The 22,824-nt window shown below is 33.6% G+C and overlaps 1 protein-coding gene across 1 annotated transcript in view; it reads right to left on the bottom strand.

Moving 5' to 3' along the window:
- The window catches only part of sash1a (SAM and SH3 domain containing 1a), an 813,502-nt gene that overhangs the window by 475,303 nt on the left and 315,375 nt on the right, over positions 1 to 22,824 (bottom strand).

The following is a 22,824-nucleotide window of genomic DNA, read 5'->3' as shown; positions in this document are numbered from 1 at the left end:
ATGATGATAAATCACTTAAGAAAGGTTAACCCATAAAGACCCAAACAGCCACCGACGACCAAAACCATCTACTGATCTAAAATGTTTAATACTGTACATCCACTAATCCTATCAATGCATGTAAATAATTGGTGTAAAACAGTTTGTCATCTTTTCATGGTCATCAGATATGACCCATTTGGACGTTCAGAGGTTCTGTAGTGAATGTGGAAACATCATCATCTTCTGATACACTGATTCACTAGTAAAACCCATGGAGTTGGATTAATGACAGTGGATGGACACATTTGTTTTTGTGTTCAGTTATTGATATCTTTGCTGAAAAAGTCACTTTTTCTTCAGTTTTCTCTGTTTCTGATTAAATAACTTTCAACTTTAATCTGAGCTTTGATGCACATCTACATGATCAGTGAATTAAATATAGGAAACTACCTGATTTTCACCTAAAAACAGACAGAGGATAATATAATAATAATAATAATAATAATAATAATAATAATAATAATAATAATAAACTTTATTTGTATAGCACCTTTCATACAGAAATTGTAGCCCAAAGTGCTTCACATTAATTGAAAAAATACAATATTAAAATACATTAAGATTTGATTATACATCAAGAAATAAAATGAAATTTGAGAGAAATACAATAAAATAAAAATAAATATAAAAACAGCGCACATTAAAATATTTGATTATGCATAGAATTTTTGAAGTGCAAGAAATAAGATGAAATTTGAGAGAAATACAATAAAATAAAAATAAAAGCAGCGCACATTAAAATATTTGAATAATAATAAACTTTATTTATATAACTTTAACCCTTTCATGCGCAGTGGTCACTCCAGTGGACTGTTATTCTACAGCTGTTTTCTTGTATATTCATGGATTTTTGTTGTTCTTTTTTTTTTTTTTTTTTTTTTTTTTTTTTTTTTTTTTTAGACATATCTTTACTAAAGTTTTAAGACACTCCATATCTTTTCTGACATGAATTGGTATCCTTATGTAGATCTCTCCTGAGCATAAACCCCCAAAATCACAAATCCTCCCCATGGTTTTCACACAATTTATCAGTAAATACATGTTTCTGTGCATCAAAAATTAAACGTGTGGCGTCCAGCTGTGTGGACATTTTTGCCACTTTATGAAAAACAGGTTCATCAGAAATTGTTTTCATTATTTTTTTTTATATATATATATATATTTTTACATTTTTAAATTTTTTTTTTTTTTTTTTTTAATTTTTCAGAAGAAAATTTTCAATTCCATTGTTTTTTTCATGCCTAAAGAGGAATAAAAACACTCAGGAAAAAATTTTGATTAAGGTTCTCATAATTTGTGCATGAAAGGGTTAATATAATTTATATAATAAATGGTGATAAATCATTTAAGAAAGGTTAAATCTAGAGAAAAATTCATTTGGGAACTGCCACAAAAGTAGCACTGGGTCTTTATGGGTTAAAAAGACAGAAAAACTCATTTAAAAACTGCCCCAAAAGTAGCCCTGGGTCTTCATGTGTTAACACAGCAGGTAAAACAAATCGATAAACCACAGGTCTGCAGGAAAAAAGCGGTGCCAACCCGGCCTGGCCACTGCTGCAGAGATCTGACAATGATGCCAAACCATGATGGTGAAGGCACCGACGGATGGGCCAGTCAACAGCTACTGTGGTTTTCTGCTGTTTTTGGTCTCCCCCATGTGAGGTTTAAGTGAATTCTCTGGTTTAAGGCAACACGGCGGAGACAGTCGTGCGAGCCAAGGCCGATCGAAGCCATCTGTGACTAAAGCGAATGGTTTTGGTCTGGACCTGGGCTAATGGATGTGGGTATCACATGCAGATAGATACGCACAAACATGCACGAGCACACCTAAGAGGAATCCACAAGAGGAATAATAAGTAGGATAATAATAATAATCTGACTGATGATTATTATTTCAGAGTTTCTTTTTTATGCACATGTTATGCAACAATGACCTTTAACCTTTATGCCTCCCCAAAAAAATACACTACCGGTCAAAAGTTTGGACTCACCTGGTTTTTCTTTATTTTCACGACTGTTTACATCAGGGGTGTCAAACACATTTTAGTTCAGGGGACATATTCAGCTAAATTTGATCTGAAGTGGGCCGGACCAGTAAAATAATAACATAATAACCTTTAAATAATGACAACTCCAAATTTTTGTCTTTGTTTTAGTGCAAACCCCCCCCCCCCCATTAAATTATAAAAATACTTACTTTTATAAACTATCAAAAAAAAAAAAAAAACCTGAAAAATGTAAGAAAATTTAGTGCAATTTTAACAATATTCTGCCTCATCTTATCATTTGTCCATGTGCATTATGGATCAGATCTACAAAGACACTAAACACTGAAGAACAGGCAGAAAAAATGCTAAAATTGTGCTTAATTTTCTTTAGACATTTCAGGTTGTTCATATTTGTTCAGGTTATTCACATTTTAGTTTTACAGGACAGTTTGTAAATGTCAATATTTTCATAACTTAATGTTAGTTTTTGCACTAAAATAAAGAAAAAAAAAATTAAGTTATTAATTCTAGATTTTTTTTGGGCTTAATTCAAGATTTTTTTTTACTTTTTTGAAGATTTTTTTTTTTGGCTTAATTGAATTTTTTTTTGCTAAATTTGAGATTTTTTTTGGCTTAATTCAAGATTTTTTTTTTACTTTATTGAAGTGTTTTTTTTTGGCTTAATTCAAGATTTTTTCCTTAATTCAAGCTAATTTTTTTTTTTTTTTGCTTAATTCAATTCAAGACTCTGGAATTTTTGCACTTGGCAAAAACATCCCAGGGGCCGAACTGGACCCTCTGGCAGGCCACATTTGGCCCCCGGGCCGCATGTTTGACACCCCTGATTTACATTGTAAATTGTCACTGAAGGCATCAAAACTATGAATGAACACATATGGAATTATGTAGTAAAAAAAAAGGTGCGACACAACTCAAAGCATGTTTTATATTTTAGATTCTTCAAAAAAGCCACATTTTGCTTTGATTACTGCTTTGCGCATTCTTGGTGTTCTCTCAATGAGCTTCATGAGGTAGTCACCTGAAATGTTTTCCAAGTCTTGGAGGAGTTCCCAGTGATGCTGAGCACTTGTTGTCCATCTGTGGTCCATCTACTGTCTTTAAATGAGAAGGTGAGTCCAAACTTTTGACTGGTAGTGTACATCCACGCAAAAAAACAAAAAAACAAAACGATTATAAAATCAAACATTTTTAATTTTGCACAGAAAATAACTTTCTAATCCAGACCAGAACTCATTTGAATGTACACAGTAATCAAATAAATGTTATTTTTTCGGATTCATTGTTACAGAAAGTGCACTTATTCTCAACGTCTAAAAACTTAAAGAGATACGAGTTGGTTATATATATGTCGAGGCCCAAAACGGAATCTGGCCCGATTCAGAATTGGGCCGGCCCAGAATGGAATTCTATTCTAGGCCGGCCTAGAATGGAATCCTGCTGCTATAATGTTATTTTTATGCCATATTTAATGCAAATGATCTAAATTATCACAAAAATCAATACATGGAATTTGCAAATATGTGAAAAAAAAATGAAACAAACAACATTTTAATTGTAAACTATAATACACTTTATTTACAAATAGAACCTAGTGGTACTCCCCACCAATATATGGTACAGTGAAATCGACTGAAACTGATAATAGTTACTCAAGGTATGTAAGACTGAAAATGTAAAATTATAACAAATTATGGAATTATGGATCATTTGCATTAAACATGGTATAAAAATAACATTATAGCAGCAGGATTCCATTCTAGGCCGGCCTAGAATAGAATTCCATTCTGGGCCGGCCCGATTCTGAATCGGGCCAGATTCCGTTTTGGGCCTCGACATATATATTGTGCAAAAATTTTAACACGTATTTCTTTGAATTTATTGTTAATACAAAATCTATACGGTAACAGCCATGCCTTCTGCCAACTGATGTCAAAAAATAAATTATTCCAGAAAGCGCTGAAGTCAGAGATAAAAAAAAAAAAAAAAAAAAAAAAAGGACCTGAGATATGCAAACAAAGATGAGCTCCACATTTTCATTGTATCATTGTATTGTTTCGGATTTTATACAGATATATATTGAGCGGAGCTGCAAGTGTAAGAACTGTCAAAGTTTCTTATGCAGCCTCATAAGAAAATCAATTGCCCACCCCTGCTGGAATGTATTACACTTTGGATGGAACTTGCACAACACTGTTCTGCAGGTCTATAAATGTTTGATTTTGCAGATGTATCTTTCATACAGGTCTAAAAAAATGAACCGACATCTCTCATTTATATTCCCTTCACTTCCCGGCCTGATGAGCCCACAGGAGGACGCAGACCAAGGGGTCATCCTTGTATTATTTCTCCCTTCATTGACCTTCACGCTTTTTTTTTTTTTACCTTTCCATTCTCCGGCATTAACGCAGAGTTCAGAGGTGATGGATCTTTGCCGTTGTCTGAGGAGTGTGTTAATGTGATTGGACATCTAGTGGTGAGACGCAGATTCTCATGCAGCTTCCTGCCGCAGATAATGTCAAAACAACACAGCGGTGGCTGAGGGACGGCTTAAGGGGCTTAGCGAACTGTCGTGTCAGCTACAGGCCATCTGAGTATAATACACGCTCTCTGAAACGCATTCCTCGCTGCCACGCTTTGCGATTCCGGGGATTTATTATCAAACACACGGCTTTGTGTCCTGTTCCAGCCCTGATTAGGTTTTATTTCCAGGCAGCTTCTGCATTCGAGCTCCCAATATGGTACAACACTTGTTTTTTTTTTTGTTTTTCTTTTTGGAAACAAGAAACAGAATCAGATTATGACATAGTATTTATATAGTGTTGGGCAGGCATGTCCAAAGTCCGGCCCGGGGGCCAATCACGGCCCGCGGTCAAATTTTATACGGACCACAGCTTCAGTTTTATATTATATTATTTATGGCCCGCTGGACTGTTGATCTGAGTACATGAATCATAAAAGGTTCAAATGCAGTTCCTCCGTTCACCTCATGGTGGCAGCACCACTCTAACTCTATCGGGCTCTGTGACCTCACCGTGAACCCTTTTCGCTAATTTCTAACCATGGTGCCTGTAAATAAAAAAACGGAAGTTGACAGTGAGGGCCGCCGCTTCCAGGAGAGATGGGAATTACAATTTTTTTCACTGAAAATCGAGGCAATTATGTTTGCCTAATTTGTCAACAGACTGTTGCCTTGTTTAAGGAATTCAACGTAAAGCAGGGGTGTCCAAACTTTTTTTCAAGAGGGCCAGATCTGATAATGTGGAGATTGCCAGGGCCAGTGGTCCCTTCGGATGTTTTTTAAACAGTAAAAATTACATATAAACGCGCTGTTCTACAACAAGTTTATTTTCATTGTCACAATATCATTTTTTTAAATGGCAATGTAACCAAATCTGAGCCACTCAGGTGTGAACAAATTAAAAGAAACATTTCTGCCTTCCTTTCACATCTGGAGTCAGATAATAGAGAACAAACTGTGTGGAGTATCTGAAACGTCCAAGAAGTTGATAAAAATCTTAACCCCACATTCATTTTAAACATGACTTATATGAGTAATCATTACTCATATATTACTCAGTAATGTAAAGTCTGTTAACGTTTAAGATGAAAACATATGACTCTTACTCTTGTCTTTCACAAAATCATTCAGAAAGTAATATTTTGTGTCACATCTACAAGTACACAACACCAGCAGTTAGAGGCAACTAACCTGGCAACTTGGTAGCCTGCCTTGGTGGTGAATTCACTGAACTCCAGGTTCACATGAAGAGTCACTGCTGTGAGTTTAAAGCAGCTGGAATTTGCTTCACCTTTTCGGAGCGCTAACTCCCTGCTAGCTTGTCGTATGCGTTAGCATGTTTTGTCTGCTAGTGTCTCTTTACGTTGAATTCCTTAAACAAGGAAACAGTCTGTTGACAAATTAGGCAAACACAATCGCCTCGATTTTCAGTGAAAAAAATTGTAATTCCCATCTCTCCTGGAAGCGGCGGCCCTCACTGTCAACTTCCATTTTTTTATTTACAGGCGCCATGGTTAGAAATTAGCGAAAAGGGTTCACGGTGAGGTCACAGAGCCCGATAGAGTTAGAGTGGTGCTGCCACCATGAGGTGAAAGGAGAAACTGCATTTGAACCTTTTATGATTCATGTACTCAGATCAACAGTCCAAGCGGGCCATAAATAATATAATATAAAACTGAAGCTGTGGGCCGTATAAAATCTGACCACAGGCCGTGATTGGCCCCCGGGCCGGACTTTGGACATGCCTGACGTAAAGAGACACTAGCAGACAAAACATGCTAACGCATACGACAAGCTAGCAGGGAGTTAGCGCTCCGAAAAGGTGAACCGAATTCCAGATGCTTTAAACTCACAACAGTGACTCTTCATGTGAATCTGAGTTCAATGAATTCACCACCAGGACAGGCTACCAAGTTGCCAGGTTAGTTGCCTGTAACTGCTGGTGTTATGTACTTGTAGATGTGACACAAAATATTACTTTCTTTATGATTTTGTGAGAGACAAGAGTAAGAGTCAAATGTTTTCATCTGAAACGTTAACAGACTTTGCATTACTGAGTACAGTCTACTCTCGTTATACCGCCAACTTCCGTTCACGGCCAAATTGGCGGTATAGCGAAAATGGCGTTACAACGGGTTGCGTCCATAATGTGCATGTCTTTACTATATGATGTCTATGCTGCCTCTGTTAACCCGTTCTAATTGCGTTTCTAAATAAATCTTGATTCTGTTATGTTGTAAGGGATCATTTAAAGTGGGGAAACATTTTAAGCATTATTATACCGTGTCGGGAAATGACACCCCATCATCTTGAGGCTTTGGCTTAATCCCACGTCCTCTTCCCGACATCCTGACCTACTGAGTGTTCTGCGATAAATGAACGGTGGCCGTTCCGTAGACCTACTCGTAGCTTGTCGCGATCAGCGTCTGGCGCGTTTGTTTCAGGGCTTTGTTAAAATGTATGTGTACTCGATGGCAATCACGCTGGCGGTATAACGGTCGGGAAATCAATGGTATAAGTGTCGTTTGTGCGTGGAACTGGGCTGGCGGATGGCGATAGGCGGAAATGGCGGTAGCTAATGGAATAATGCATTGGGGATTTTTGTGCAATGGTTTTGGTCGGCGGTGAGCGAAAATGGCGGCATAACGGCGGGTGGTTTAACGAGAGTAGACTGTAATATATGAGTAATGATTACTCATATAAGTCATGTTTAAAATGAATGTGGGGTTAAGATTTTTATCAACTTCTTGGACGTTTCAGATACTCCACACAGTTTGTTCTATGTTATCTGACTCCAGATGTGAAAGGAAGGCAGAAATGTTTTTTTTAATTTGTTCACACCTGAGTGGCTCAGATTTGGTTACACTGCCATTTAAAAAAAATGATATTGTGACAATGAAAATAAACTTGTTGTAGAACAGCGCGTTTATATGTAATTTTTACTGTTTAAAAAAACATCCGAAGGGACCGCTGGCCCCTGGCAATGTCCACATTATCAGATCTGGCCCTCTTGAAAAAAAAGTTTGGACACCCTGCTGTAGGGCACTGGTTGTCAAACTTTTTACAGCGGAGTACCCACTAAAATAAACTTTTTTTTAGCCTAATACTACCAATTCTCGCGTCAGCATTTTTAATTGAAAAAAAAAAAGAGGTGAAATTAGTTCCTGTGCCAAAGGTGTCTGTTTTTACTTTTAAAACTTTACAAAGAAACAAATATTTAACTAATATATTAAAAATAACACATTTTTATAAGAAACTTTTGTGTGCAAGATATAAACTGAAGAGCGCCCTCTTTCATTGATAAGAAAAATCAATAAATTGGTCATTGATTTATTTTGCCCATACATAACATTGATCAAAGACACAATAAAACAGTAAAGGTGCAGGGAGAGGCAGAAAGCCAAATGGTTTGTTTTAAAGCCTCCACCTTATAAATACATAAACATAAAAGTTATGAGACTTCCATAGTCCATTCACATTCAGAATACATAAAGAATAAAAACAACCTATGGATGGATGGATGGATGGATGGATGGATGGATGGATGGATGGATGGATGGATGGATGGATGGATGGATGGATGGATGGATGGATGGATGGATGGATGGATGGATAGATAGATAGATAGATAGATAGATAGATAGATAGATAGATAGATAGATAGATAGATAGACAGACAACAATAGAAAGAAAGAAAGAAAGAAAGAAAGAAAGAAAGAAAGAAAGAAAGAAAGAAAGAAAGAAAGAAAGAAAAAGAAAGAACGATAGATAGATAGATAGATAGATAGATAGATAGATAGATAGATAGATAGATAGATAGATAGATAGACAACAATAGAAAGAAAGAAAGAAAGAAAGAAAGAAAGAAAGAAAGAAAGAAAGAAAGAAAGAAAAAGAAAGAACGATGGATGAAATCAAATGTAAAATAACACAAAAAAAACTGGAACTGTGAATAACCATAAAATTTCAGTTTTTTAAAAGAAATTTTTTCTATTTTCTCAGAAAAATACAGTTAAAATATATTTGCAAATGTACCATAATTTCACAAATATTTCTTTTCTATTTATGAGAATAAACTGTTAATTTAAAGTTTAATACTGTAAAAAAAAAAATAAAAAAATAAAACAAGATAAAATTACTGACAATTAATCATAAAAGAATTATTTGTTTTGTAAGTTTAACAAGACTTGTTTGTTAATTGACAAATATCTTGTGTAATTACAGGAGGTTTCACAGCAAAAATGTTGAATAAATGTATTTTTGTGAATGTATAACATGTATAAGCACTGATAAACTGTCCAAATACAGTTTTTATCAGTGGATTGTACAATTTAATCTCATTGAAAATTATTTATATATATTTATAGGTAATTTGATTGTTTTAATATATGAAAATATTCTTTATTAAATGTTAAAAAATCCAAAAAATATGCAAAATCTCATGTGAAGTTAGGGCAAAAAAAACTATATTTTAATTATGGAAAATGACCGTATTTTTATGAGATGGTTATTTTCCGTTATTTAACAGTAATTGATTTCCTTAAATATTTCTTCAAGGATATAAGAAATATAATGAACCTTTCATCAATAAAAAATAATTACTTAAATAAACTCATCTTGAATAATCCAAAATAGAAATGTTTTTAAAATGTTACCAAAGCTTAAACAAGATGATTGACAATAAAACTATAAAATGAATATATTTATTATGTTTTATATTTTCGCGTTAATTCTCATTATTAGGGACCGAGCCAAAAATTGTTTATGGACGGACGACGAATGGACGCCAACTGATACCGATAGTCCATCAGACCCGTTGGGCCGTCGGACTAAAAACTAAGGTCCCAATTTAACTTTATATCTTTGGTGATCTCTGTCAATTCTCTGGAATGATTTAATGATTTAATTAATTAATGTGCAAACCAATAATATTTTATATCGCTTTCAATTCAGGAAAAAAAAAAAAAAAAATCAGATGAAAACAGAGCGGCGCTTTTACATTTTGTGCTGAAAATGGTCCTGTTTTAATCATTGGAGCAGATTTAATTGATGAAAATCACTTTGCATGAAGGTTAATTGTTTCCTTGAATATCTTGATATTTGCGACACCTGTGCAATCGAGAGGAAAAAAAAAGTCAAATGAAAAGGTGCAATCACTAAAATGACATGATCCTCCTCCAGCGCTTATGCTCAAATACTAATGCTGTGAATCAGACCCATTTGCATTTCAGGAAAAAAAAAAAAAAAAAAACACACTCCGCTTCCATCCTGACCTTCATTAGGAAACATTTCCCATAATGACGATAACTAGTTCAAAAACAACATCAGTCTGATTGCTTTGTTTCTGCTACAAGACATCAAAACTCATTGGATAATTGATATTTTTGTTGAAGGAGAGAAAAACGAGACTCAATCTAATCACAGTTAACCCATAAAGATCCAGAACTATTTTTTATGGTTCTTCCCAAATTAACCTTTCTCTATATTTAACCTTTACTCAGGGATTTATCACCAGTTATTATGATATTATCCTGTGTATTTTGTGTTTTATCTGTGAAAAATCAGGTATTTTCCTGTATTTAATTCACTCATTATGTACAGTAGATGTTCATAAAAGTTCAGTTGAAGGTTGAGGGTTATTACATCAATAACAGAGAAAACTGATGAAAAAAAAAGTCTTTTGAGCAATTTTCAGGATTCCTCAGTATCACTTCTGTGCATGTACTGTACGTGACGTGACCAGAATAAACCGATGACAACAGACAGCACGGAAAAACACATTCACTTATCGGTCTCCAATAAAGTACAAGAAATGTTCATTCATGGATGGAGACTGTCGGATGTTCTGTCGTTCTATGTGTTGTACTATCTATCTATCTATCTATCTATCTATCTATCTATCTATCTATCTATCTATCTATCGTTCTATCGTTCTATCTATCTATCTATCTATCTATCTATCTATCTATCTATCTATCTATCTATCTATCTATCTATCTATCTATCTATCTATCTATCTATCGTTCTATCTATCTATCTATCTATCTATCGTTCTATCTATCTATCTATCTATCTATCTATCTATCTATCTATCTATCTATCGTTCTATCTATCGTTCTATCTATCGTTCTATCTATCGTTCTATCGTTCTATCTATCTATCGTTCTATCTATCTATCGTTCTATCGTTCTATCTATCATCCATCGTTCTATCTATCATTCTGTCTATCTTTCTGTCGTTCTATCTGTCGTTCTATCTATCTATCTATCTATCGTTCTATCGTTCTATCTATCGTTCTGTCTATTGTTGTCATTCTATCGATCTACCTTTCTTTCTTTCTTTCTTTCTATCGTTCTATCTATCATTCTGTCTATCTTTCTGTCGTTCTATCTATCTTTCTGTCGTTCTATCTATCTATCTATCTATCTATCTATCTATCTATCTATCTATCTATCTATCTATCTATCTATCTATCTATCTATCTATCGTTCTATCTATCGTTCTATCTATCGTTCTATCTATTGTTCTGTCATTCTATCGATCTACCTTTCTTTCTTTCTTTCTATCATTCTATCTATCATTCTGTCTATCTTTCTGTTGTTCTGTCGTTCTATCTGTTGTTCTATCTATCTATCTATCTATCTATCTATCTATCTATCTATCTATCTATCTATCGTTCTATCTATTGTTCTGTCATTCTATCGATCTACCTTTCTTTCTTTCTATCGTTCTATCTATCATTCTGTCTATCTTTCTGTCGTTCTATCTGTTGTTCTATCTATCTATCTATCTATCTATCTATCTATCGTTCTATCGTTCTATCGTTCTATCTATCGTTCTATCTATCGTTCTATCGTTCTATCGTTCTATCTATCGTTCTATCTATTGTTCTGTCATTCTATCGATCTACCTTTCTTTCTTTCTATCGTTCCATCTATCATTCTGTCTATCTTTCTGTTGTTCTGTTGTTCTATCTGTTGTTCTATCTATCTATCTATCTATCTATCTATCTATCTATCTATCGTTCTATCTATCTATCGTTCTATCTATTGTTCTGTCATTCTATCGATCTACCTTTCTTTCTTTCTTTCTATCGTTCTATCTATCATTCTGTCTATCTTTCTGTCGTTCTATCTATCTATCTATCTATCTATCTATCTATCTATCTATCTATCTATCTATCTATCTATCTATCTATCTATCATTCGAGCATTCTAGCTATTGTTCTGTCGTTCTATCAGTCTACCTTTCTTTCTTTCTTTGTTTCTATCTATCTATCGTTCTATATCGTTCTATTGTTCTGTCGTTCTATCGATCTACCTTTCTTTCTTTCTTTCTTTCTTTCTATCCTTCCATCTATCTATCTATCTATCTATCTATCTATCTATCTATCTATCTATCTATCTATCTATCTATCTATCTATCTATCTATCTATCTATCACACAAAAATACAAGTTAAAAGTGTCTCAAATCTTGGCTTAAAAATCCTTGTCTAACTTAATAAATTCTGTTGACTTAACTTCAGTGACAGTTTAGGAAAGTGGGCGGAGTTAAGTCCTGCGTCATCACGTTTTGGTGACGTAACCTCCAAATGCATCACGGAACAATTGGCAGGTGCCTTTCCTGACCATGAACTTATTGTCACTCTTTTGTGCCTTGTTTCGAAACCGGGAATACATTTTGCAATGCACATTACACATGTATTTTTTTAAGAAAGTGCCTCAACTGCATGAACTTTCAGTGTTTGAAATTATGGAAGCAAAAAAGATTGGAATTTTGAATTTCTGTTTTACTGAAATTGCTGCAGCTAAACTGTTATTATTATTATTATTATTATTATTATTATTATTATTATTATTATTATTATTATTATTATTATTAAGAAGAAGAAGAAGAAAAAAAGAAGAGTTATTATTATTCCTACATTTTCAATAATGTCTTGGTTTTACTAGAGATAGTGATATATGAAGAAATAAAAAAATGAAGATTATGTATTTCAGCCAGTTCAGACATGGTGTTTAATGGTAAATATAGTTGATTCATAATCAGAAGATCCCCGGTTCGAGTCCAGCATCAGCCAAAGCGCTTCAGTCCACACATTTAAATTTTTACTTCAGCGGAAATTAAATTTTTAACTACACGAAGAGTTCAACTGAGTAACAAATCTGTCCAAAAAACAAAAAAAAAAGCTACAACCAAGAGCAGATATTTCACTGAGACGACACGATGTATGTGAGGAGAACGACCAGTGTTTGTTCATTTGACGTAAAAATCTACACCAGCCCTTTTGCTCATATTTTAAGCTGAAAAATCAGGTAATATTTTACAGCGTATTGATCTTCTTCAGCCAATATGAGCTATAATAGAAGCTCTGAGGGAGTGCTCCATGTGCTGCTCTTTCATTAGCGGGAAATCATGAAAAAATGAGAGCGATATGAACTCTAATAGATAATATCGATGCGCAGAAAAAAACACTGACTTATGATCTATTGACTTTAAGATAGAAAAAAGAATTTAATCGATTCAGTTGCACATGTTAGCATTTCATTTTACATAGAATATGTTTATGTAACGCCATAAAAGGGCAGTGGGGGTATCCCGCAGAGACAGTACAGAATAATCTATGGTGTCTGGGCAGGCGGCGGACCTTTCAGTCGGTCTGGGTATAAAAGGAGGGGTGGGACTATGTCCTGGGTTGAAAAATGAGTCGGTGTTCAAAATGATTCCTCACTTACCACCCCACAGCCTCTCGGACCCCTTACGGCAAAACACATCCACTTACCTGCAAGAGAGAAGAGACAAGAAAATCAATGCCTGCACACTCAATTATATCGCAACTTACCGAGCCAGCGTTCCCTTTGTTCCGTCTACGAGGAACACGGAATGTACTGTATGTAAAGTCTGTTCGTAAAGGTGGATTGAGATTTACAATTTTAGGCTGAATATGTCACAAAAATAACACAGGAATTTTAAAAAAATGCTCAGGAATATTCAGGTTAGAGGCAAATTTTATCAATTTTATTTACTGTACGTGCTATTAATAAAACCAGATAAAATTACTGACAATTAACCGTTAAAGAAGTATTTGTTCTGTTTCTTTTTTCACAGAAAAATACAGTTACAATACATTTGCAAATGTTATCATAATTTCACAAATATTTCTTTGCTATTTAAGAGATTAAACTGTTTATTTAAAGTTTACTACTATAAAAAAAAAAAAAAAAAAGTAAAACGGGATAAAATTACTGACAATTAACTGTAAAAGAAGTATTTGTTCAGTGAGTTTAACAAATGAAATGTCAATGAAATGACAAAAACAGACTGTGATTTTACATGTCAAATGTAAAATAACAGGGAAAAAAACTGCAACTGTGAATAACCAAAAAAATTCTATTTTTTTTTTAATAATTTTTTTCTTTTGTCAGAAAAATACAGTTAAAATACATGTGCAAATGTATCATAGTTTCACAAATATTTATTTTCTATTTAAGAGATTAAACTGTTTATTTAAAGTTTAATACTGTAAAAAAAAAAAAAAAAAAAAAAGTAAAACGAGATAAAATTACTGACAATTAACCGTTAAAGAAGTATTTGTTCTGTGAGTTTAACAAATGGAATGTCAATGAAATGACAAAAATAGACTGTGATTTTACATGTCAAATGTAAAATAACAGGAAAAAAAACTGCAACTGTGAATAACCAAAAAATTTCTATTTTTTAAAAGATTTTTTTTCTTTTTTCACAGAAAAATAGTTACAATACATTTGCAAATGTTATCTTAATTTCACAAATATTTCTTTTCTATTTAAGAGATTAAACTGTTTATTTAAAGTTTACTACTGTAAAAAAAAAAAAAAAAAAAAAAAAAAAAAGTAAAACGAGATAAAATTACTGACAATTAACCGTAAAAGAAGTATTTGTTCAGTGAGTTTAACAAATGAAATGTCAATGAAATGACAAAAACAGACTCTGATTTTACATGTCAAATGTAAAATAACAGGAAAAAAAACTGCAACTGTGAATAACCAAAAAAATTCTTTTTTTTTTTTTTTTTTTTTTCTTTTGTCAGAAAAATACAGTTAAAATACATGTGCAAATGTATCATAGTTTCACAAATATTTATTTTCTATTTAAGAGATTAAACTGTTTATTTAAAGTTTAATACTGTAAAAAAAAAAAAAAAAAAAAAGTAAAACGAGATAAAATTACTGACAATTAACCGTTAAAGAAGTATTTGTTCAGTGAGTTTAACAAATGAAATGTCAATGAAATGACAAAAACAGACTGTGATTTTACATGTCAAATGTAAAATAACAGGGAAAAAAACTGCAACTGTGAATAACCAAAAAAATTCTATTTTTTTTTAAATAATTTTTTTCTTTTGTCAGAAAAATACAGTTAAAATACATGTGCAAATGTATCATAGTTTCACAAATATTTATTTTCTATTTAAGAGATTAAACTGTTTATTTAAAGTTTAATACTGTAAAAAAAAAAAAAAAAAAAAAAGTAAAACGAGATAAAATTACTGACAATTAACCGTTAAAGAAGTATTTGTTCTGTGAGTTTAACAAATGGAATGTCAATGAAATGACAAAAATAGACTGTGATTTTACATGTCAAATGTAAAATAACAGGAAAAAAAACTGCAACTGTGAATAACCAAAAAATTTCTATTTTTTAAAAGATTTTTTTTTCTTTTTTCACAGAAAAATAGTTACAATACATTTGCAAATGTTATCTTAATTTCACAAATATTTCTTTTCTATTTAAGAGATTAAACTGTTTATTTAAAGTTTACTACTGTAAAAAAAAAAAAAAAAAAAAAAAAAAAAAAAAAAAAAAAAAAAAGTAAAACGAGATAAAATTACTGACAATTAACCGTAAAAGAAGGATTTGTTCTGTGAGTCTAACATGACTTGTTTGTTAATTGACAAATATCTTGTGTAATTACGGGAGGTTTCAGGACAAAAATGTTGAATAAATATAAGTTTGTGAATGTATAACATGTATAAGCACTGATAAACTGTCCAAATACAGTTTTTATCAGTGGATTGTACAACTTATTCTCATTGAAAATTATTTATATATATATATATTTATAGGTAATTTGATTGTTTTAATACGTGAAAATATTCTTTATTAAACGTTAAAAAGTCCAAAAAATATGCAAAATCTCATGTAAAGTTAGGGCAAAAAAATTGTATTTTAATTATGGAAAATCACCGTATTTTTATGAGATGGTTATTTTCCGTTATTTAACAGTATTTTTTCGGCACCCCCGCTGCCGGAATATTCCTGTTTTATTGTTTTTTTTTGTTTTGTTTTTTTTTTACAGTGTACATATATCTCAATGCGATATCATAATTGATTTCCTTAAACATTTCTTAAAACCAACTTTATATCTTCGGTGATCTCTGTCAGTTCTCTGCCTACGAGGAACACGGAACACACCTTCAGTTTGTATGTAAAGGCGGATTGAGATTTACAATTTTAGGCTGAATATGTCACAAAAATAACACAGGAATTTAAAAAAAATGCTCAGGAATATTCAGGTTAGAGGCAAATCTTCTCTACCTCAAGGCGTAACCGCTAAAACCTACGATTTATTGACGTCACCTGGTAAGTGATGGTCTACAGGAGGCTATAAACAGGAATTGGACGGCGGTTTGTGTCTTTATCATGTGACGCGACCTTGACTATATGAAAACGTGTCAACACTGCAAACAGGCTGAAATAAAACACCTGAAATGTTCACGTATGGCATCACACACACCACATATTCAATTCTATAGGTCTCCACTGACCCGCTGTCAGCGATCAAATATGTATCGCAGCGTTAAAACATTTAGGATATAGAGTTTTCATCTGTCGGAGCGTACTGTATGATGGACAGGGATGGCCAGGAGGCGAGCTGAGCCAAACACTGCAAGAGTTAGATATTATTGAAGGATCAGGACTTCTATATTGTTTTATTTTGTTCAACATTAACCCTTTAATTGCATTATTTCAATGCAATGGGCTGCTGTGAGTATGTGTTCGTGTTCCTTTTCTACAGTGGTTTAGCTTTATTGTGTGTTTTAGGGTGTTTTTTTTTTTTTTTTGCATCCAATATGCTTATTTGTTTTATTTATGTATTTATTTTTTCCAACTATATTTACTGAACATTTTCAATGAACACAGCAGACATTATATCAATTCGTAGCAGTCAATGCACAATCAAGAATGACATATCTGACTGTCAACACCCATCCCTTCCCACCCACCCAACCCGCAGGCCAAAAAATAAATAAATAAATAAAAAAAAAAACAATAAATAAATAAATAAAAAATAAGGAAAAACATAAAAGAAAAATCAAAAACAGAAATGATAACTAATGATAAAGGAACTCAAATCGTTAAAAAAAAAAAAAAAGGGTAGTATAGTACACAGAAATAAGAGAAGGAAAAGACTAAAAGACTACAGATAATTTCTCATTCCCTCCTTTCCCCTCTTTCTCAATGAATTTTGTTTTATTTTTCTGTTAAATCTATGTTTATGCTACAAACTACTATATGTCTAATTCCTACAGGCAAGATGTGCAAATTTACAGAAATTGTGCAAAAAGTGCTTATAATGTCTTTACCGGGTTGATAGGCCGAGACCCTCATGGACTTTATCGAGCAAGTGACTATTTTTGGTCATTTCCGCATACATTACAAGACAGTCAAAGCAACAGTTACAGTGAGGAAAGTGAGTCACCAATCTCAGGTCCAATGTGGTCTCCAGGATCTGTAAGGTCCACCTGTGCAAGAACAGTGAGTGGACCTGCTTTGTTCGGTACCATGAAGTAATGGTACTAATGTAAGGAATGATGTTCAAAGGGAGAATGTGGATGTGGACAGGGGTCTGGATCAGCACTGATGTGGGTCTAATGTTCTAAAATACATGTTTTTTCTTCTATTTTTATACATACTTCTAGGATTTTATTTATTTATTTATTTATTTATTGCCACTTATGGGAAGGAACCAAATATGGTAACTTCAATAATTATAACAAATAACAAACAATAACACATTTTTAAACATTTCACAACAGTAATAAAGTCTTGTTATGTTTAATAACACACTAAGGTTGAAAATGTTGAATTTCAGAGTATTTCTATTTGTATGAGTGAACTCTAAAGGGTTAAGATGGGTCGAACTTTATTTTCCAACAAGTAGGAAATTAGCTTTGGTTCCCACAGAAATAAACAGGATGTTCTTTGAAAAGATGAGAAACCATTAAATAAATAAATAAATAAAATCAAGAAAAAGGAAAGAAAAAGAGACCTTAGGTTCGGTACCATGAAGTAATGGTACTAATGTAAGGAATGATGTTCAAAGGGAGAATGTGGATGTGGACAGGGGTCTGGATCAGCACTGATGTTGGTCTAATGTTCTAAAATACATGTTTTTTCTTCTATTTTTATATATACTTCTTGGATTTATTTAATTATTGCCACTTATGGGAAGGAACCAAATATGGTAACTTCAATAATAATAACAAATAACAAACAATAACACATTTTTAAACATTTCACAACAGTAATAAAGTCTTGTTATGTCCAATAACACGCTAAGGTTGAAAATGTTGAATTTCAGAGTATTTCTATTTGTATGAGTGAACTCTAAAGGGTTAAAACAGGCAAAAGGACATCAGGATTGGAACTTCAGTCTGCTCCTTTAATCTGGATTCCATATAAGAGCACACAAGTGTCTGTTTGTCCAGCGTAAACACATGGAAGGAGTCGGCTTTAGATAGAGCTGGATTCATCATGTTCCGTATCTTGTGTTTGGGGGTTCTGCTAAGAACTGGGAGTTAATGGGCTGAGAAACCCTGACCTGCAGGTCACAGCTCTGGGCTGGACTATACCCACATACACATAAATATACAGGGTGAGTCAGAAAAAACGCTCTTCCCATTTAAAGAAATTGTACTGCTAAAACGGAAACACTGATTTTTCTTTTGACCATACAGTCATATTGATGTGGTTACTGAGCATGTCTGGTGATGTAGTCATAGATTTATTGCATTGCATAAGAGAGAGAAGGTCCATTGTTTATTGGGCACTGAAATACCTGCCAACACAATGTATGCCACAGTGAACAAACTTGAAATTGACAACAATTACAGGAGTCGGGGCTTTGCTTTCACACTCAGGACATAGGCCTACATGACAGTGCCCAGGGAGTTTTCATCATGGCAAGACCACAGTTTACGGATGTGCAGAGAGCTTTCATGGTGACAAAATTCTGCGAAACTGGTAGCGTCCAAGAAACCATCCGGCAGTTTCAAGACCGCTTCCCTTTTTCTTGTGGGGGTATCTTAAAAACCGTGTGTATCAGACTGTTCCACAAACTCTTCAGGAACTCCGAAATCGCATCACGGCTGAAATCCAAGCCCTACGACGAACACGAATGGCGAGAAGAGCTGTGTTAGAGATGCGACAACGAGCACAGATTTGCATCAATCTGAATGGTAGCCAGGTCGAAGGTCGTGCCGGACGACTTCGTTGAGACAAAACATTTTGATGGCGAGTAAACATGCTGTAATGGTTGACAATTTCAATTTCATTCACGGTGGCATAGACTGTGTTGGCAGATATTTCGGTGCACAATAAACAATGGACATTCCCTCTGTTATGCTATGCCATAAATCAATGATTCAATCGCCAGACATGCTCAATAACCACATCAATATGACTGTATAATCAAAAGAACAATAAGCATTTCCATTTCAGTGGTACAATTTCTTTAAATGAAAAGAGCGTTTTTTCTGACTCACCCTGTATATATAAGCACTATCACACACAGGTCACAGACCGCTTGTGTTTGGACTGATATTTTCACAGCAGCGTGTTTGAGAATTCAAGGCCAGTACGGCAGTAAATCCTGCATGGGGTTTTCTTCGGGGGTGTTTTTCTTTATTCAGTGGTCACATTAGATAAATAACAGGAGACGGTGTGCGGCTGGGTGCTTTGTGCCCACACAGGTTTGGTATTACAACATATCCGAACACTGAGATGGGAAATGCACACAGGCCTATGGGAGAGTCCGACGATGACAATACCAGGACGTGGACAATCGCACAGATTACTCACCGAACACGGTCAGAGGGACAGAATACTTGTCATAATAACGGGAAAACAGCAGTTATTGTCTGTAGATATATGGTTAACCCTTTCACCCCTGACGTGTCTGAGGTGAGCCTTCTGAATGGAGGACTCGTTTTAAATATTCATAGAAATTCAACCGTTTGCTCAATAGGAAAAATTTTCTAAACGTGCTGATAGAATAGACCTTGATCTGAGCATGCTCAGTGGACCCCCCATCACCTATGTAATGGGGGGTAAAACACAGAGCAGTAAGAGACTCCATATAAAAATAGATTTTTTTTTTTAGACTGTCTTCCTTTTGTTTTTTTTTGTTTTTACTGTTTTCAGTGTTTTCCTTTATTTTATTTTATTTTTTTTTTTACTGTGTTTTTGCCGAATTTTGACTGTGTAACTGCTTTTTGGAGTTTAACCATGTGTCAAAAAGCAGCTGGACTGATTTAGAAAAAAAAAATACGAAGCCAGAATTCAAATACTCGTTAAGGATATCACTATTTTAAAACAGTGAAATCCTTAACAAGTATTTGAATTTTGGTCCAGTCATTTATTTTCTAAATCAGTCCAGCTGCTTTTTAGCACCTGGACCAACTCAAAACAGGAGCTAAGAAAGGAGCGGTCAAAACTCAGTAAAAACACAGTAAAAAAAAAAATAATAAAGGAAAACACTGAAAACAATAGTAAAAACCACAGTAAAAAGAAAAAACTAAAAGGAAAACAGTGTTAAAAAAAAAAAAAAAAAAAAAAGCCCAAACTGTCTATTTTTATATTGAAAATATTCCCATTGAGCAAACGGTTGAATTCATATGAATATTTAAAATGAATCCTACATTCAGAACGCTCACCACAGACACGTCAGACGTGTCTGTGGTGAGTGTTCTGAATGTGTAATCTATTTTAAATATTCCTAAAAAAACAATACATCACACTTACATAACCTATTGTTTACTCAATAGTGAAAATTTCAATACGTGCTGATAGAATAGACCTCGCTCGTTCCAAAGTCATCTGAGCATGCTCAGTGGACCCCCTGTCACCTATGTAATGGAAGGTAAAACACAAACCAGTAAGAGACTCCATATAAAAATAGACGGTTTGCGCTTTTTTTGTGTGTGTTTATTGTTGTTTTCAGTGTTTTCCTTTATTTATTTATTTATTTTTACTCTATTTTTACCAAGTTTTGACTGTGTAACTGCTTTTTGGAGTTCAACCATGAGTCAAAAAGCAGCTGGACTGATTTAGAAAAAAAACACTACAAAGCCAAAATTTAAATACTCATTAAGGATATCACTGTTTTAACCCTTTAACCCCTGACGTGTCTGTGGTGAGTGTTCTGAATGTATAATCTATTTCAAATAGTCATAAAAAATCAATTGTTTGCTCAATAGACAAAATTTCAAAACGTGCTGATAGAATAGACCTTGTTCTTTCCAAATACATCTGAGCATGTTCAGTGGACCCTCTGCCACCTGTTTAATTGGAGGCAAAACACAAAGCAGTATGAGATTGTTTCTTTTGTTTTTTGTTTTTTTGTTTTCCTTGTCGTTTTTTGTCTTTACTGTTGTTTTCAGTGTTTTGCTTCATTTTTTTACTGTATTTTTTACCGAGTTTTGACCGTGTAACTGCTTTTTGGAGTTCAACCAGGTGTCCAAAAGCAGCTGGACTGATTTAGAAAAAAAACCCCAACTGAATCAAAATTTAAATACTCATTAAGGATATCACTATTTTAACCCTTTAACCCCTGGCGTGTCTGTGGTGAGCATTCTTAATGTATGATTCATTTTAAATATTCATAAAAAATAATACATCACACTTACATAACCTGTCGTTTACTCAAAAGTGAAAATTTCAATACGTGCTGATAGAATAGACCTCGCTTGTTCCAAAGACATCTGAGCATGCTCAGTGGACCCTCTGACGCCTGATTAACTGGAGGTAAAACACAAACCAGTAAGAGACTGTTTGGAGTTTTTTTTTTGTTTTCCTTGTCGTTTTTTGCTTTTACTGTTGTTTTTAATGTTTTCCTTCATTTTTTCCTGTATTTTTTTTTACCAAGTTTTGACTGTGTAACTGCTTTTTGGAGTTCAACCATGAGTCAAAAAGCAGCTGGACTGATTTAGAAAAAAAACACTACAAAGCCAAAATTTAAATACTCATTAAGGATATCACTGTTTTAACCCTTTAACCCCTGACGTGTCTGTGGTGAGTGTTCTGAATGTATAATCTATTTCAAATAGTCATAAAAAATCAATTGTTTGCTCAATAGACAAAATTTCAAAACGTGCTGATAGAATAGACCTTTTTCTTTCCAAATACATTTGAGCATGTTCAGTGGACCCCCTGCCACCTGTTTAATGGGAGGTAAAACGAAAAACCAGTAAGAGAATCCATATAAAAAGAGACAGTTTGAGCTTTTTTTTTGGTCATTTTTTTGTTTTTACTGTTGTTTTCAGTGTTTTCCTTTATTTTATTTATTTATTTATTTTTACTGTGTTTTTACTGAGTTTTGACCATGTAACTCTTGTTTTGAGTTGGTCCAGGTGCTAAAAAGCTGCTGGACTGATTTAGAAAATAAACTACTGGACCAAAATTCAAATACTTGTTAAGGATTTCACTGTTTTAACCCTTTAACCCCTGACGTGTCTGTGGTGAGTGTTCTGAATGTATAATCTATTTGAAATATTCCTAAAAATTTGACCGTTTGCTCAACAGTTAAAATTTCAAAACGTGCTGATAGAATAGACCTTATTCTTTCCAAAAACATCTGAGCATGCTCAGTGGACCCTCTGAATCCTGATTAATTGGAGGTAAAACACAAAGCATTAAGAGATTATTTGTTTGTTTGTTTTGTTTTCCTTGTCGTTTTTTGTTTTTACTGTTGTTTTCAGTGTTTTCCTTCATTTTTTCCTGTATTTTTTTTTAACTGAGTTTTGACCGTATAACTGCTTTTTGAAGCTCAGCCAGGTGTCAAAAAGAAACTGGAATAATTAAAAAAAAAAAAAAAAAAAAAAGCCCAAAAGAAAAACTACTGGACCAAAATTCAAATATTTTACTATTTTACTATAGTGTGTTTCAGTTGACAGTTCATATTCAACATCCTAAATCTCTTATTGATGAACATT

The sequence above is a fragment of the Sphaeramia orbicularis genome, chromosome 24 (assembly GCF_902148855.1).
Source record: "Sphaeramia orbicularis chromosome 24, fSphaOr1.1, whole genome shotgun sequence".
Taxonomy (NCBI): Eukaryota; Metazoa; Chordata; class Actinopteri; order Kurtiformes; family Apogonidae; genus Sphaeramia; species Sphaeramia orbicularis.
The sequence above is the reverse complement of the archived record's forward strand: the minus strand, read 5'-3'. Positions and strand labels throughout refer to the sequence as shown.